Below are 17,053 nucleotides of genomic sequence, written 5' to 3' on the forward strand. Positions count from 1 at the left end.
TCTGCAAAGCCCATTTTTGTTTCTCTGCCTTTTCCTGGGAATATTATTTTCTTAACTTGGTTCTTGAAATGTATGTCTCTCCTCTGACCATTGTTCTCTCCCATATTTTCATCTTTCAAGAAAAAGAGCTCTTCCTATGGGTAATGAGGGCAATACTTCTCACTACCTCTGGTTTTCCTTTTCAAAGTCACTCCTCAATAGCTTCTTTTATCCCACAAGGGGACTCAGATAATCTTTCTGTCTTTGCTTTTAGTCTACAGTGGACCTCTTTTTGAGCCCTTGGAAAATTCCATGCAAACTCTTCCTGACCAAAGGATCAGGGAGTTAGCATTTTACTACACCAGGAAGTTTCTTATTTAAACGTGTCTCAAGTGTCCATCCAACATAAAAAACTCTAGGATCTGTAACTTGTACTCCACTATCTCTTTCTTCAGAGCATAGCTCTACGAACTGTGTATGGCCCTTTGTTGAACACTTAGATATCTCCTGTGGAGAGTTTCTTCCTTTGCAGATTTTCTTGAGTGAAAAAACACCCACCTAACCTATGCCCTTGAAGGTTTCTTGCTGTCCTACTCCATGGCTGTATTTATCTCTTCCCAGAGTAATAACCTTCAATTAATCGTTGTCCTCAAAGTAATGTCTAACATAATGCCATTTAATGTTATTTGCAAACTGGACTCCTCTTTTTCGAAGCTTAATCTTTTAACTCTCTTACTCTCTTCTACTCTTTTAGCTTTCTCTACTTCAAATTTATCAAACTATTTACTTCATTTTTTTTAAACTTTCTGGCCTCATAAATATTATTCTCCATATTTAGGATGCTCCTGTACCATTCTCCATTGCAAAACTCCCACTTATCTTTAAAGTTCCAAATCAAATATTGTTTCCTCTCTGAAGTCATCTCTAACTTCTCGATGCAAATTTAGTGATCTTTTCCTTTGGAGTTTCATAGCATTTAATTTGTTGAAATCAACACATTCCCTTACACTTAGTTATATTTTTCTCTAGACAGTGAGCTTTTAGAGGGTAGATATTCTAACTTATTTCTCTAATCCTCCCTTATATTTAACTCCTTCTTAGTAGCTAGATGTAGAGTTTTAGAGCTGGGTTGGCAGACCTCAATTTTTTTTTGCTTACATGTTTACCTTCTCCTTTGTTGAAAATTGAAGTATAGTTGATTTACAGTGTTATGTTAATTTCTGCTGTACAGAAAAGTGATTCAATTATACATATATAATATTTTTATATTTTCATCCATTATGATTTATCATAAGTCATTGAATATAGTTCTCTGTGCTACACTGTGGGACTTTGTTATTTATGTCCTCCATGTACAGTAGTTTACATACCTTCTTATTTAAAAAATACTTTAAATAGTGTTAATATGTATTGAGCACTTATTACATGACAAACACTTTTATCGGGCTTTTTACAAGCATTTTCTTACCTAATTCTTAAATAACCCTACATGGAGTTCCCATTGTGGGTTGGTGGAAATGAACCTGACTAGTATCCATGAAGGTGCAGGTTCCATCCTTGACCTTGCTCAGTGGGTTAAGGATCTGGTGTTGCAGTGAGCTGTGGTGTAGGTCTTAGACACAGCCTGGATCCCGCATTGCTATAGCTGTAGTATAGGCTAGCAGCTGCAGCTCTGATTCAACCCCTAACCTGGGAAATTCCATATGTCACAGGTGCGGCCCTGAAAACCAAAATAAATAAATAAATAAAAAGTAAAAAAAAAATAACCCATAGAGTATATATCCTTATTATACAGATAAGATCTTTCCAGCTTAGAGAATGAATGCCTTACCCAAAGTCACATAGGTAGTAACTGGCAAGGTGACATACTGTTTCCTGGGACCCAGATTAGGGACCTTGAGTAAAGAATGTATATCTAAAACAACTGCTGGATTGTTCCCAGATGAATTTCCCTATATTCGAAGTATCAAAGACTTGGAGAGCAAAGGATCAAACAAGATAATATAGGTTTTAATGGAGTCAGTTTTGATTTTCCCCTCCAGATTGTAACTTCCCACTCTTGTACCATTGTCTATGCAAATTTTAGATTAATTTGTATTGATTGCTAAATCTTCTCTATTTGCATTACTTCTCTTTAAAGCGTAGCCAAATAAACAGAAAAACTTTCTTCCAGGAGGTTGATTTTTCTCTTCTGAGATGGATCCTATGTGTTTAATATTGCTACCCAGCCATTTCCAATTTCCCTCTTTTGGTCATTTCTCCTTAGTTTATAATGGCATCCAATTTAGAAGAGAAAATTTAATTAATATGATTTATCTTCCTTATGATTAGCAAAAATAAGAAGACCAAAGGCAACGTTCAGCTCTCTGAAAGCCCATCCTAACTTAAAGTATTAATCTAATCAATCTTTGTGCTATTTTACTGTTCATAAGAGATTCTGTTGGAGGCAAATAGCATTGTGATTAACTTTTAGATAATTATAGAGCTAATATATTGGTTAGTAGGGTAGGGAGTTCAGTCTACCAGGTTCCAGGGTCAGTCCAGATAAAGTCGAATGCCACTAGCAGCAAAAAGCATAATCTAGACTTGAGGTCAAGTTACCAGGTCAGAGTTTGGATTTATAATGCTGGATAAAAGCAGTGAGGAGACAGAGTATAGAGATGACAGTCCAGAAATATAACCTCATTCTGCATATGGGAGTCTTGATTCTGGCCAACTTACCCAATCTTTTTTCTGATTTTAATATATACTAAGATCAGGACTGGCCCATGGCCATCATTTTCTCTCTTGAGCATACCTCCAATTACAAAGATCTAGAGTGCGTGTGTTGCTCCTTGGTATAATGTCAGTCCATGAAACTTGGCAACCAACTAAATGACTCATTGGTCTACCAAAAAAAAAAATATGACTTTGTGCATTCGGATATCATAAGACTTTGACAATAATGACAAAAAATGAAATAAGAAGGCATCCATTAAAAAAAGTCAAACTTCCTTCCAGCCACCAGAAATCTCCAGGATGCCAATATTAAATGCCAATATTGGACTATGTAATTGACACCCTAATGAGTTTAGATCTTCTGTTATAGTCACACAATGCAAACTTAATTTGAAAGACCCTTTAGGTAATAACTTTGAAGCTCAGAAGTATACATATGCATATGCTTTAACATGCTATGAAGGTGCAAGAATAGCCTTGCAAAACTGATGTTCTAATACAATAGGATTTAAGGCTATCCTTTCTATAGACTGGGAAATAATCATTTTGAAGGCAAAGGTCATGTTTAAATAACCCAACATTATCCAGACACTTTACATTGAATTCTTCAAGTATGTCATCTCATGACCACTTAGATCAGAGGAAAAATAAGGAATTTAATCCAAAAAAGAGTAGGTTGAACCTTAGTTCCTCCCTTTCATGCTCGCATTTTTTTTTCTTGCAAATAATTGCATGTGCCTTTGTAGTCAACATTTGGAAAATTGTAATTAAAATATGTACAGCTACAGTCATTCAAATCAATATATAAAGATTTTTTTTTTTCAGTCTACTGGTGATAGTAAGGCTGACATGGAGGCTTAATTACTTCAGGTTGTAAGAGTGTCTTGACCTTCTAAGACTGCGCTGCTGTGCAGAAGGTGGCATAGAGGAGGGTTTGGGGAAGTTGACATGAGAAATAAGATTGGTTCATTGTTGTCAGTCTCTACGACTTAGAGACAAAAACCTGCAACTGTTTATCTCCATGATATGATTCAAGTCATAGAAAAGCTGAATTTATAAAGCCCTCATGGGTAAATGATTCTATTTTTGGTATTATATATTCAAAATGTATTAAATACAAGACACAAATTGGAAGTGGAAAACTTAAAACCGCTAATCATTGAAATTCACCTTGCGGGGGTATTTTTAGAGAATTAGCAAGCAAAAGACATATCCTATAAATTTCTCTTATTTTTTGAGTTCTGAATGCAGAAAAAATACATTGGGAAGCATGTGTTCCTCATTTTATGGAATATTGAACTTTGGAAAACAAAATCAAATATATCAGTGGAAACATATAAAAATATTTAAGTATCCATTTTCAGGTGTATATGTGGAAAAGTGACTAAATAGACACTAAAAATTTTTTCCAGGTAACCAATTTTGATTCATAAAACTATTTGTGAAATCACAAACCAATGTGTATTATGAAAATAATTCAACAAATTATTTTCAACAAATATTTCAACCAATAATTCAACAAATAAATTTTCAACAAATAAATATTTCAACAAACAAATTTTCAACAAATAATTTCAACAGATAATTCAAAGGTGTAATGAAATAATGTATTTAATTGTTGTTGCTATAAATGGTATAAACTTTTATGAAATTATGTAGTGACATGGATTGTCTTAAAATATACATATTGTTTTGCCTGTAATCTTTACTTCAGGTAGCATATTCCAGAGTATTAATTACAGATCCCTTAACCTACATGGAAAATAAGAAGAATATGCTAAAACAGTGCAAGAGCTGTTCAGTAAGAGTTTAATACCATGACAATATTATGTAGCTGTTACAAATATGCTTTCAAATAACATTTACTACTAAAGGATTTTTTTTTTTTTATCTTTTTAAGGCTTCACCAGCGGCATGTGGAGGTTCCTAGGCTAGGGGTCAAATCAGAGCTAGAGCTGCCAGCCTACGCCACAGCCACAGCAACACAGGATCCAAGCTGCATCTGCGACCTACACCACAGCTCGCAGCAGTGCCAGATCCTTAACCTACTGATTGAGGCCAGGGATTGAACCCTAAACCTCATGGTTCCTAGTCGGATTTGTTTCTGCTGTGCCACGACAGGAATCAGAGGAATGTTTTAATAATTTTTAAAAACATAGAAGAAGAGGAAGTAAGTACAAAGGAAAGTAGTAGTAAAGGAGAATGTAAAATAGGTAAAAGTAAATTAGACTGCAGTCTTCAGAGAGACTGAAACAAAATATATTAGAGCTTTTGGAGTACATTCTTATCTTTTTACAGGAAGGAGCTATTTAATGTGAATGAGGGGTTAAATGAGCTAGACTCATTAAACTCTTAGCAAAGTTTAGTTAAACATGGAGATAACTTTGAGATCAGTGTTTTTTGCTGCCAAGGATCTAATGCCGAGATATCATTAAGAAGCTAAAGCATATTTAGGGACTCAACCCAGGCTATATGCTGCTCAAATGGAAGCTCCAAGTCATAGGAAATGTGGGGAAAGTTATCTAGTGTAAAATCTGAGATCTAAACCTACAGGATTGAAGTATAGGGTCAAATAAAAGGCCTAGGATAACTAGTAATATGAGAGCCCTTTGGGTAATGATCTATTATCATAATAGCCTTATTAAAAAAATAATATCCATACCTGATGCACAGTAGAAGTGCAGATAATTAGAAGTAACTGCTGAACTGAGCAATCAGAAAATTAACAGATTTGTTTATGCTGTCATTTAAATTATCAACCTAATGCTTTGTTAATTGTTTTTATTAGGGCTTCTTAACAAATAGAATTCATTTAAAGAACTCAAGCTGTGGCCAAGGCAATATTCAGAGGAAATTTACATACTTAAATGCATTTATCCAGTTAATAGAAATATTCAAAACATCCAAATAGAGAAGGGGAAGGAAAATAGCAACAACATTAAAAATGTAAGGAAGAAATTAATGAGTAGAAGAAAAATATCATTTATACTGGCATCAAAATTACAAACTATTTATATCCAAATTGAATTATGGATTCATCTGCTTAAGTCATTAAAACTTTTGTAGAATCAGGTTATTGGAAGCAAGATCAACCTAAAAATATCGGTAGCTGCTTTATATCCTACAGCTGTGAATAATCAATTTACAAAATGTAATGAGAAAAATAAAAGATCTTGATTATAACAGAAGTGAAAATCTGAAAAACATTTAGGAATACAGATAATTAGAAAATTTTAGATCCTATAAAGAGAAAAGTATAAAATGCCATTGAAGTCAATACAGTAAGGGCTAAATAAATTCATTTGGCTCTCATTTCCATTTTCTTCATTAGAAAATATTGTAAACATGTCAATTCCAAAGGAAACTCTAAATTCAGTGTCTTCTAAAGGGATACTTTTGGAAATTCATAATTCGACTCTAAAGTTTATATGAAAAAGGTCTAAGAACAACCAAGAAATTTTTGAACATAAAGAATACAGGTCATCTTCCTTACCAGATAAAGTATGCTATTAATAGTATTTTGATCACTAGAACATAATAGTTAAGAAACTCATGTAAGTATGACATGATAGTACTTTATAGGAAAATTAACATTTAAAATTAGTGGAAAAAAATGTTAGTACATAAAGACTATTCGAAAACTAAATATGAAAAACCAAAAATAAACAGTTTAGAAGTAAACAGATCATTTTATAATCTTATAGTGGAGAAAGCCTTCCTAAGAATGTGTAAAATTCAATTATGAGGGGAAAAAAGATTTTAGTACATTAGAATTTAAAGATATTTATAAAAACATTTACCATTAATATGCTTAAAAAGCCAACTTTTAGAGTGGAAAGAAAAAATAGGAAATAATTGCAAATATATAGGATAAACTAGTGATTAATATCTATATTATATAAAGAGCTCTTTTGAAGCAATACAAAAAGGAAAACAGCTCAGTGGAAATATCAGCAAAGTATATGAAGAGAAAACCTACATAAAAAAATAAAACATGGTTTACTCATCCTCTATTATTTAACTTTAACTTGGTGGAAACCTTTTAGAAGGCAATTTTATACTAACAATTTAAATGCTCATAATATATTTCCATTTTTCTAGCATTTCCATTTTTAGAAATTTACTTTAAAAATATTCAAGTCCCTTGCACTAGGCACTGTTCTTAAGAGTTGGTTATAAAATAATAAGCAAAAGAAATACAGTTCTTTGTCTCATCAACACTGCTGCAAGAAGTTGTGTGTCATTCTTGTGCAGAGGCCATGCTAATCTTCCATGTTTTGTTCCAATTTTAGCGTATGTGCTACTGAAGTAAGCACCAGACTGCATGCTTTTAATGTTATAATTTATATTTATTTTTCTTTAAAGCCTTGTAAATGGTTGATTTTCAAGAGTGTTGGTGGATTAGTAATGCAAAATATTCACCAGTTGTTCATTAAGTCAATTTTGCTAAGTGAATTGAAATCTACTGTAGTTAGTATTTTCCTGCTTATTGTTCCAGAATAAGAGAGGATTTTGTCACATATTTCCCAAATAACTTCCTTTTATGGTACTGTCAATTTTTGCTTCATGTATTTTTGGGCCATAATATTTTATGCTTAAAAATCTAGAATTTTTATATCCTCCTAATGAACTAAATTTTATCAATCTGCAATAACTCTCTTTTTAATTCTATTAATACTTGTTACCATACAGTATATTTCGTCTGATATTAATATAGCTACATCAACTTTTATATTAATCCTTTTAAATCTGGCTATTTCGTCATTTCCATTTCTTTATGTTTTAGGGCCTAATAATTTATGACTTTTAATTGGATTCAGTTCATTTAAACCTATTTGTTGTTCTTATGGGTAAATATAACACACATATTTCTAATCATTCATTTTCTACTTATTTCCAAGCATTTAAAAAATTTTCCTGGTTTTTCATATGTTTGGGAGTACTTTTTAATTGAATTTCCCATTTTCTGGATTTGCCTGATTGTTTCTTCTATGCATCTATTTCATGCAAATCATACATTATGCCTAAAAGCTTTAGGATAAAGGTTGAATATATTTCAAAGTCAATGTTTTGTACTTACATTTCATTTGTCAAAGAGCACAGAGAGTGAGGCTGTGCTGTTATCAATGATGCTGAGTGTGATCAGCTGGTGAAGGTGGTGATTATCACATAGTTATTATCGTGATGTTAATATTTTTCCGTTGTTAAAGATCATTTTTCCTTTTGCAAATAGCAAGTATTCTATGATGACTTGGCACTGTGGAAAAGTTCTGTTTTCCAACATTACATTTTATTATTTTAACATTTATTTATGATGCTTGTCTGAATCAAATATTCATTGAATGTGGCAAAATGGTAATTGATTAATTTTATTGAGTTCCTTCTTTATTTAGTTGGCATTCTTTTGTTATAGAAGAGCTTTAAACCTGGGGATAAACTGCAGATTCTTCCATTAAGACAGGATAAATGCTCATAAGTCTTTCCCATTCTTTTTTTATTTTTTACTAATTTCAGAGTAAGAAGTTGGCATGAGATTTAGTTCCAGTAGAAGCAGATTTATTTCTTATTCTTTCCATCTCTCTCTTTCCTTTCCTATTTTCTTTGCAAGTATTATTGAGCTCTTCATGTGCCTTCTCCAAACAAACTTTGCTCTGATCTGGTCTGGGTCACATTGAACCCAATTTCCCAGGCTTTCTTGCCAACTGGCCTCCAGGTAAGGTTGGCCAGTAGGAAACACTATTAAAAGACTGGAGAGCAAAGGGAGCAGTAAAACCAGGGCATGCCTTCCTCATCCTCTTGTTCCTCTAACAGTGGTGGCCTCTTCTTGGGACTTCAGTTCCCTCCGGACATCTCTTCCCTCTGTAGTTTCACTTAGTTCTGTCTCCTATTTGTGGCTCCAGTTCTAGTTATTTTATCAAATAACAGCTTTGTACTTATCACTGTTGGGCTGTTGTGGCTTCCAGTTTCTTTCAGTGGGAAGTACTAAGAAAGATATTTATTTATTTATTTTTATTTTTTGCCATTTCTTGGGCCACTCCCATGGCATACGGAGGTTCCCAGGCTAGGGGTCCTACGCCAGAGCCACAGCAACGCAGGATCCGAGCCACATCTGCGACCTACACCATAACTCATGGCAACAACAGATCCTTAACCCACTGAGAAAGGCCAGGGATCGAACCCACAACCTCATGGTTCCTAGTGGGATTAGTTAACCACTGAGCCACGATGGGAACTCCAAGAAAGATATTTTTAAATATCATGTGTTCATTTTGACATTCTTAATTCAAGTTCTCATTATACATCCGTTCTTAACTTTTTACATTCTGTATTGAAGTTCTATTCTCTTGCACTGAAAACTTGATGACTTTTAATAGCATTAACATATTGTCTAATTTTCTGTATCCTACAACATATATTTTTATTTACTGGGCAACGTCTATCTGCAAAACGTAAAATAGTTTTAATTTTTAAAAAATCCTGACATTTCTACAAATAGAAATAAAATCACTGATCTTTAGCTGAGATTTTATTTTGCTCTTAAAATAATCTCGTTAAGAACATGGAGTCTATATTTTTGTTTTAAAATCTCCTGAAATGCCTATTTGTGTATTCTGTTAGTAGTGTGATATATGACTATGTATTTGATTATGTATTTGTTTTCACTTTTATGGTTTGCATTTTCTTCTTTCCGACTACATTTTATTTTCTGAATATATAAAACATTGGTATTGTTAACAAAAGGCAAACCTGTGTTTCCTAATATGCAGAAATTCAAGTCCACAGAATTGCATTAATTCCCCAAATGAGAGGTGATGCGATGTGTGCTGACCTTCTTGGTCTCAAAGTTAAACTTCTTGACATAAGCAGAACTCCTTTTTTTCCCTTCCTTTCTTACAGTCTCACTCCATCTTTTATCATAATATTCCTAATAATACATTGAGCATTTTTATAATTGCGTTATAAGAGGCTTTCAGGATCTCTAAGCCATCAAACTGCCAGAATAGGCTCTCTCAGGACTGTGCCATATCTATCTCTAATTTCAGAATCTAGGACAAACTTTGTGCTTCTTCGTTTCTTAATAAATGGTTATTGAATGAAGAAGTAAATTGTCCCTTTCTAATATTTTATTTTTTAATCAATGAAGACCAAGCTTTCTCAATAATGATGTTATTGACATTTTTGATGGAATAATTCTTTGGTATAAGAGCCATTTTTTACGTTATAGGATATTTAGTAACATATCTGACCTCTGACTGCTAGATGCCAATAGTCCCACTCATGGCATTCAAAAGTGTCTCCAGATATTGTTAAATGTTCCTTGGGGAAAAATCACTCCTAGATGAGAACCACCGATATTATACTATATAAGAATACATTTTGTTATGTTGATAGTAACATTATCCTTCTACTTTGAATATCAGAGTTTTAGCCAACACTATTGATGTTTGTGGTGAAAATTAAATTATCTGCAATTAACTCTTTTTTTTTTTGTCTTTTTTGCTATTTCTTGGGCTGCTGCTGCGGCATATGGAGGTTCCCAGGCTAGGGGTTGAATCGGAGCTGTAGCCACCAGCCTACACCAGAGCCACAGCAAGGCGGGATCCGAGCCGCGTCTGCAACCTACACCACAGCTCGTTAACCCACTGAGCAAGGGCAGGGACTGAACCCGCAACCTCATGGTTCCTAGTGGGATTTGTTAACCACTGCGCCACGACGGGAATACCTGCAATTCCTGCAATTAACTCTTGACTTGACTGAGTCTTTCCTTGACACTTTTATGCCAGAGAGGATCTATGCCAGAGAAAGATATCCCTTTAAAACCCCTTAAAAGTGATAAAAACATGCCAAGGGCTTTAGGAAATATACTTTCCTTCATGTGGCTGTCATCAAAGCCAATTAATTTAGAGAACTTTCCAGCCCAGTGTCTTGCTCTGCTCTCCATTCACTTCTGAGACACTCAACATCTCCACCTTGTGTGCCCTGGCATAAGGTGAGCAAGGCACCACTTTCTGTATGCAACTTAGGGTCAGTCTTGAATAAAAGTTGGACCAGTTACATAAGAGGAATTTATTGGTTCTGATGATAAAGGAAATGAAAACTCTTGCTATGAAAAGTCTGATAAGCCCCATTAGTGAGGTCTGTACAGTCATTAATGCAGCTTTCACTTTTTTGCCAAAATATTCACTGATTTCCTCCACTCACTGTATCATTCTGTTTCTACTGACTGATATTTTTAAACCCATCAATCATTTGAGTAAGGGAAGCATTATTAATATGTCAAAAATAAAGTCTTTTGGAGAAGATAGTCCCCTCAGAGAAGAGCTGAGGGAAAATACACACACACAGATAGGAAATCCTGCCTCTTATTAGGTTAGCAAAGTACTGTTTTTGTTTTAATCAACAAACGTCTTTTGAGTAAACTTTATACTTTGGGATACCAACAAAGCACTTGGGCATATTTTAGCAATAGCTTGGTAGAATGACAAAATTAGGGCATTTTTTAAAAGTGAAATGGGCCCTAAAAATAAATGTACTTGATAACAGGCATAATCAAGTCTATCCCAGGCCAACCAAGATTAATCGGGCTCTACATTTTAGAATAAAGTTGGGGGAATATCACCTAATTGACTAGATCGTTATAGCCTTGCACTTAGAGATAGAATAAATGAGGCATTTGACCGAAGCAGAAGAATGCTAAATTCCTAAGTGCTGGAGATAGGGTGGGAGGAGGAGAGACAATTCATGAAAATTCTCAGAGAAATAACTGGCATTGTTTGAGTACCAGCCCAGAGTAATATATGAACAATAATGCATGGCCTCATACAGTGTCTTCTAGAATTCTTATAACCTTCAAAGGAAAGAAATTTTATAGGAATCAAATGTAGTAACTAAGTGATGCATTGCTGATATTGTCATTAAGTCTAGATCAGTTTAATTCAAAGCTATTTGTTGAGCATGTGGTATATGCCAGGATTCAAAGATAAAGAGAATGCCTCTTTTTAGGATGTGGATGAGCTGAGGGAGAAACCTGTAGCTTAGGGAGTTTTCTCTTAGAATCTGTTTTAGAAGAGAATGATTCTAAAGTGCTGAAGAAAGTGAATATTTTACCTGCTTTCTGACACTTGTACTTTTTTACAAGCTAGGAATACAAGAATATTTGCAGTTGACTTTCTGGCCAATACAAGAAAAGTGAAATGGTAAAGGACTGAAGCAAGACAGCAACCACAAGAAGTCATTAAGTCCTTCTTAGAAAGAATTTTGGTGGCATCAGAATCTTGAATTAAAGAAAAAATGTGAAATATCCTGTATTTCCCATATGAACTCCACCACTGGGCAGCCAATAGTAGATGAATTGTCTCTTTACATTTCCTCTAGCTAAGGCATGATGAATTAATACCATAATTAATGGAGCTAGATATTGTACATCAGTGACTGCTAACTATTGGAAAAGATATAGTAATTATATTCCTCCTGGTGGAAGACCATGCTGCTATCTATGGAATAATTTTACCATAAAATGATATTAATTCTTATCAAGTCTTTGAATCCAAATACTAATTTACAAGAAAATAAGAGAAGAAAGGAACATGTTAAGCTGACCATAGTGATGCAATCAGCAAAATCTGGACTGGTGATTCTATAGGATAGGTAACTTGGTTTGTTCCAAAGGCAAATTACAAGAAAGAAAGAGAAAGAGAGATATGGAAGAGGAATCTATAGAATAAAAGAGATTTAATAGTTAACATTACTCAACTATAATATGTGGATCTAAATTAGGTCATTTTTCAAAAAACTGTAAAATAAATTTATGATTTTGTAAGACAATTAAAAACTTGAACATTAAGAATATTGTTGAGGAGTTCCTGTTGTGGCTGAGTGGTTAACGAACCCAACTAGTATCCATGAGGACACAGGTTTGATCTCTGGCCTTGCTCAGTGGGTTAAGGATCCGGCGTTGCCCTGAGCTGTGTTGTAGCTTGCACATGTGACTTGGATCTGCTGTTGTTGTATCTGTGTTGTAGGCGGCAGCTACAGCTCCAATTTGACCCCTTGCCTGGGAACCTCCATGTGCCTTGGGTGAGGCCCTAAAAAGACCAAAAAAAAAAAGACGAAAAAAGAATATTGTTGATATTAAGGAACTGGTAATGTCTTTAGAATGATAATGATACTGTGGTTATGTTTCATGATAATTCTTTTCTTCTAGAGCTACAATCTGAAACATTTAAGTCTGAGATGATAGGATATCTGAAATTTGCAACGCACTAATACAGAAGGGCTAGAAGGAGGAGATGAGATTTAAAAAAACCCAAGATTTATAATTGTTGTGAACTGAATGTTCATGTCCCCCTAAAATTCATTTGCTGAAATTCTAAGCCCTAAGGTGGCTATTAAAAGTGGTGTCTTTGGGAAGTACTTAGGTCATCAGGGTACTCATCAGGTACAGACCTCTCCTGAGTGGGATTAGATCTAGTGCTTCATAATAAGGGACATGAAAAAGTTTGTGAGAAATAAATGTTGCTTAAGCCACCAGTATATGGTAATTTGTTATAGCAGCTCAAACCAAGGCAATAATTACTGAGGCTGGTGATGGGTGAAGTTGTTATGCAATATAGTAATGCTTACTATCTACTTTTTTATATGTTTAAATTTTCCAGAATAAAATAATATGAAAAGTAATAAAATTGACAAAGTTGCCCAAGAAAAAATAATAGCTGAGCTGCAGTTGTACTGAGACACATTTTCTGACTACTTCCAAGATTCAGCATCTCATTAGTATAGAAAATCTGGGAAGTTGCCCTCCAGAATCCCTACTTTTAGGGAAAAAGAAGTGAACCTTAATAAGAACAAGTTAGGAGAAAGCATTTTGCAATTCGAAGCTTCCCAGAAATGTTTTGATTTATATGCATCTTACAGCCTTTATTTTTCTTTATTTTTTGTTAATGAATCTTCTAAATAAATTTTTGTACTAAAGTGTTTGTAACAAATCTCAGCTATTCTAGAATCTTTGGAAGTGGACAAAATTTAGTTTATAATCAGGCAATGGTTTTATGAAATTAATAGTAGGAGCAGAGGGTGCGGGGTTGAAGGTAGGTAGAAATGATAAAGGAATGCATAGATGGACATGTCCCACTCCCAGTGTTCCATTTTCTTCATATGTAACAGGTCCAAAGTGACTAAAGAAAGTGTGCAAAGCAAAACAGAGGTAAGCTCATTCAGGCTGACAAATGGCAGCACAGAGAAGTTTACTCATAATGTGTAGGTCAAGGAAATAAGAAGAAAGGACTTATGTCCCATACCATCACACCATGTGCATCCAAGAGTTCTCACTTAACGTCAGTTTTCGGCATGGATTGCATCATAACTTTCTCCCCCTGTATTTTATGGAGAATAAAAATAATAATTGTTTCAAGGACATGCATTCCTTTTCATCCTCACCCTTCCCTAATGCTATGCCTCCACTCCTGCTTCCATTATATAAATTGCCATAGAGGTTCAGAGGGTAATATATCTGCAAGAGTTCTCAGAGAACATCCAGTGTAATTCTTTATTTCTCAGGGAAACAGTGTCTTGGGATAATGGTTGCAGGTGCAGGTGTGGATGGGGTTGCAGGGGAGCAATTGGGATTACCTGCCTGGTTATCTCATAGCTGTTATTGACTTTTAGCACAATACTCTTTTCTCTCCCATATTTGCCACATCTTGGGTTTTATCCATCTCCTTTGTTCTGGAGTCCTAGTGCTTATAGTTAATGTCCTATAAAATCTTTCATGCAGGATACTCCGAATATAGTCATTTATAGAAGAAAAGGATACTTGTCAATTTCCCTGGGCATATGCACTCAGAATGTGATAGTTTTCTGCTTTTGCTTATATAGTTAATGTTGCCCCTTTGCATTCTTTGCCCTTGACGATCTCTTTTTGTTAACTGAATTAGATATTTATGTTTCTAAGAAAAGTTGAGATCAATATGTATTAATAAGTATACTTGAATTATTAATCCCCATGGAGCAAATGTGGTTTATTTTGCTGAAAATCTTAACTCTAAAGAGAAACTAAGGGAAGCTAATGTTCCCATTGCTGAGGAATAGGCTATTTTCTTGTGAGTCTGTGACTAAACACATGACATTTGGAACAAATTTCTTTTTTCTTAGAGCTGCCTTAATGCCATGGCCAAGATTTATTTCTTGGCTGAAGCTTCTGGGCAGATGGATCAGGCAAAGATGTGGGGAATACTGAGCTACTTGGCATCCTTTTATCAAACTCTTTGACATATTTTTTGATCAGGGAATATCCTCTTAAGTTCACACTTGGGTATGACAGGTTGGAATTGACTAAAATATAAATTCACAAGCTTTCCTGGTATAACAGATGAGTCTATAGACTAGGTGTTAGTAGGTACTTACTAAAGCAAGTGTTGCCTCGTGGAGGAGAACACATGCTCTGGCACAAACTGTGCGTAACTCCTGAGCCACAATGGTCCTGTTATGTAACCTTAAAAAATTACATTTGCAGCCTGTGCCTCAATTTCCTCACCTGTAAAAGGGAGATAGTGATAACACTTATTCCACAGGGTTTTATCAGGCTGTTATGAGAAATGAATATGCATAAAAAGCCCTCATTATAGTGCCCAGTACATAAAAAGCACTCAATCAGCATTAGCCATTATTAAATACCTAGCCATGTCAAAACTGTTCCAAACCATCCTTTGCCACATGGCCTCTCTTGATTACTTTCCTCCATATCCTTAACTTTTCTTTGATGCCATGGGAAGATCAGATGCTCAGAGGCTGACAATTCTGGCTTCAAATCCTGACAGTGACACTTGCTAACCCAGTGACTTGGGCAGGATACATAACTGCTTTAAGCCTCTGTTCTCATGGAGATCATGTGGATAAAATAACACCTACCTTTGCTACAGTTATTGTGAGAATTGAATGACATAATGGAGGATATTTTAGAAGATGCCTTGAGAGTGAATTTTAGTAAATATGAATAGCTTTCTCTTAGTGAGGACCTTACAATCTGCCTGTTACCTCTGGCACAGTGAAACTTGACTTCTAGTGCTCTGCCTTGCTGCCCAACATGATTGTTCCACACTCAGATTCTTTGTTATGTCTTCTCCTTTCCTTATGGGCTTGGACTTAGTCACATTTTTGGGGGGGGGGCTAATAAAGGGCAAGAAATGATCTCATTAATACATTCACTGTTCAACAAGTATTTATTGAGTGGCATCTATATGCCAAGCACCATGAAAGAGGGACACAGGATTCTGTCATACTTAGAATAAAAATTTTTTTTTTTTTTGCCAAGGTCTCAATAGTCTGACCCCTGCCTGCCTTGCTAATGTAGGCCTCCTTTAGAAAGGTCCTAGAACAGAAGCTCTTAGGCCAGATGGCCTCTCAATTCAGGCCACTCTTCTTTGCATTTGTTATGGCTGATAGCTTCTCATCTTGCAGGCTCATGTATTTCTTCCTTGGAGAGGTTTTCCCTGACAGTTTGCATATTTTCTATTACAGCACTGGGCTTATTACCATCAGAACCCTCCTTACAATTTGTAAATTGTAACATTATTTGTTTATTTATACTCTGTATCTCTCAGACTGCAAACATATGAGGGAAGAAACAATGTGCAGAATCTAGCATGTTTTCTGACACCTAGTAGGCACAATAAGTAAACAGTTGCATGAATGAAATTTTTTGTATCAATGAAAACATAAAAAAAAAAACTGAGGAAAATATCAACCCCCTTAACAATAGTAAGACTTAACTTGTATGGCAGCCATAAAGGATTGGGGCAAATTCACAAGTGCCTTGACAAACTTCCTCCCTTCCTAGTAGAGTGCTTGCCAACCTACACACAGCTGGGGTCTCCTAGCTTCCAGCTTCTGAATAGTGTAGACTTGCCCCTTAGCTGGGACAAAAGGCTCAGGCTAAAATCTTGTAATTTCTCTGTCTTCTTGTCAAGCATTGGCTTCTAAAGGTCACATCAATTTGTAAGGATGTTGTTGATCAACAAAGAATAGAACCTCCCATTTTCCAGAGCATTTTAAAGTCTGCTTATAGCACTGGATATGCTTATTCTTCAAGGTTCCACCCCCTCATCACATCAAACATATGCAAATGAATTAATATCCAGCATTAATATAATACTCTTACTGTACATTATATTAGAAGATTTTTAAAATGATTTTACTCTGGGAACTGTTGGCTATGACTAACATTTCATTTCTGCTTATCTACTAAAAGAAAAAAGAAAGAGACAGGATCTGTCAATACAGAAAGACAGCTTCTATAGTCTTATGAAGGAGGAATATTGAATAATAATACAAGTACTCATTAAATCAATGCTAGTGGAGT

General features: G+C 35.0%; 1 non-coding gene across 1 annotated transcript; it reads right to left on the minus strand.

The window, feature by feature from the left end:
• Positions 1–6,906: 6,906 nt before the first annotated feature.
• Positions 6,907–7,013, minus strand: LOC125128522 (U6 spliceosomal RNA). Its single transcript, XR_007135232.1, has one exon. It is a non-coding gene; the product is annotated as a U6 spliceosomal RNA (small nuclear RNA).
• Between the last annotated feature and the right edge of the window lie 10,040 nt (positions 7,014–17,053).

The sequence above is a fragment of the Phacochoerus africanus genome, chromosome 5 (assembly GCF_016906955.1).
Source record: "Phacochoerus africanus isolate WHEZ1 chromosome 5, ROS_Pafr_v1, whole genome shotgun sequence".
In the NCBI taxonomy this organism is placed as follows: Eukaryota; Metazoa; Chordata; class Mammalia; order Artiodactyla; family Suidae; genus Phacochoerus; species Phacochoerus africanus.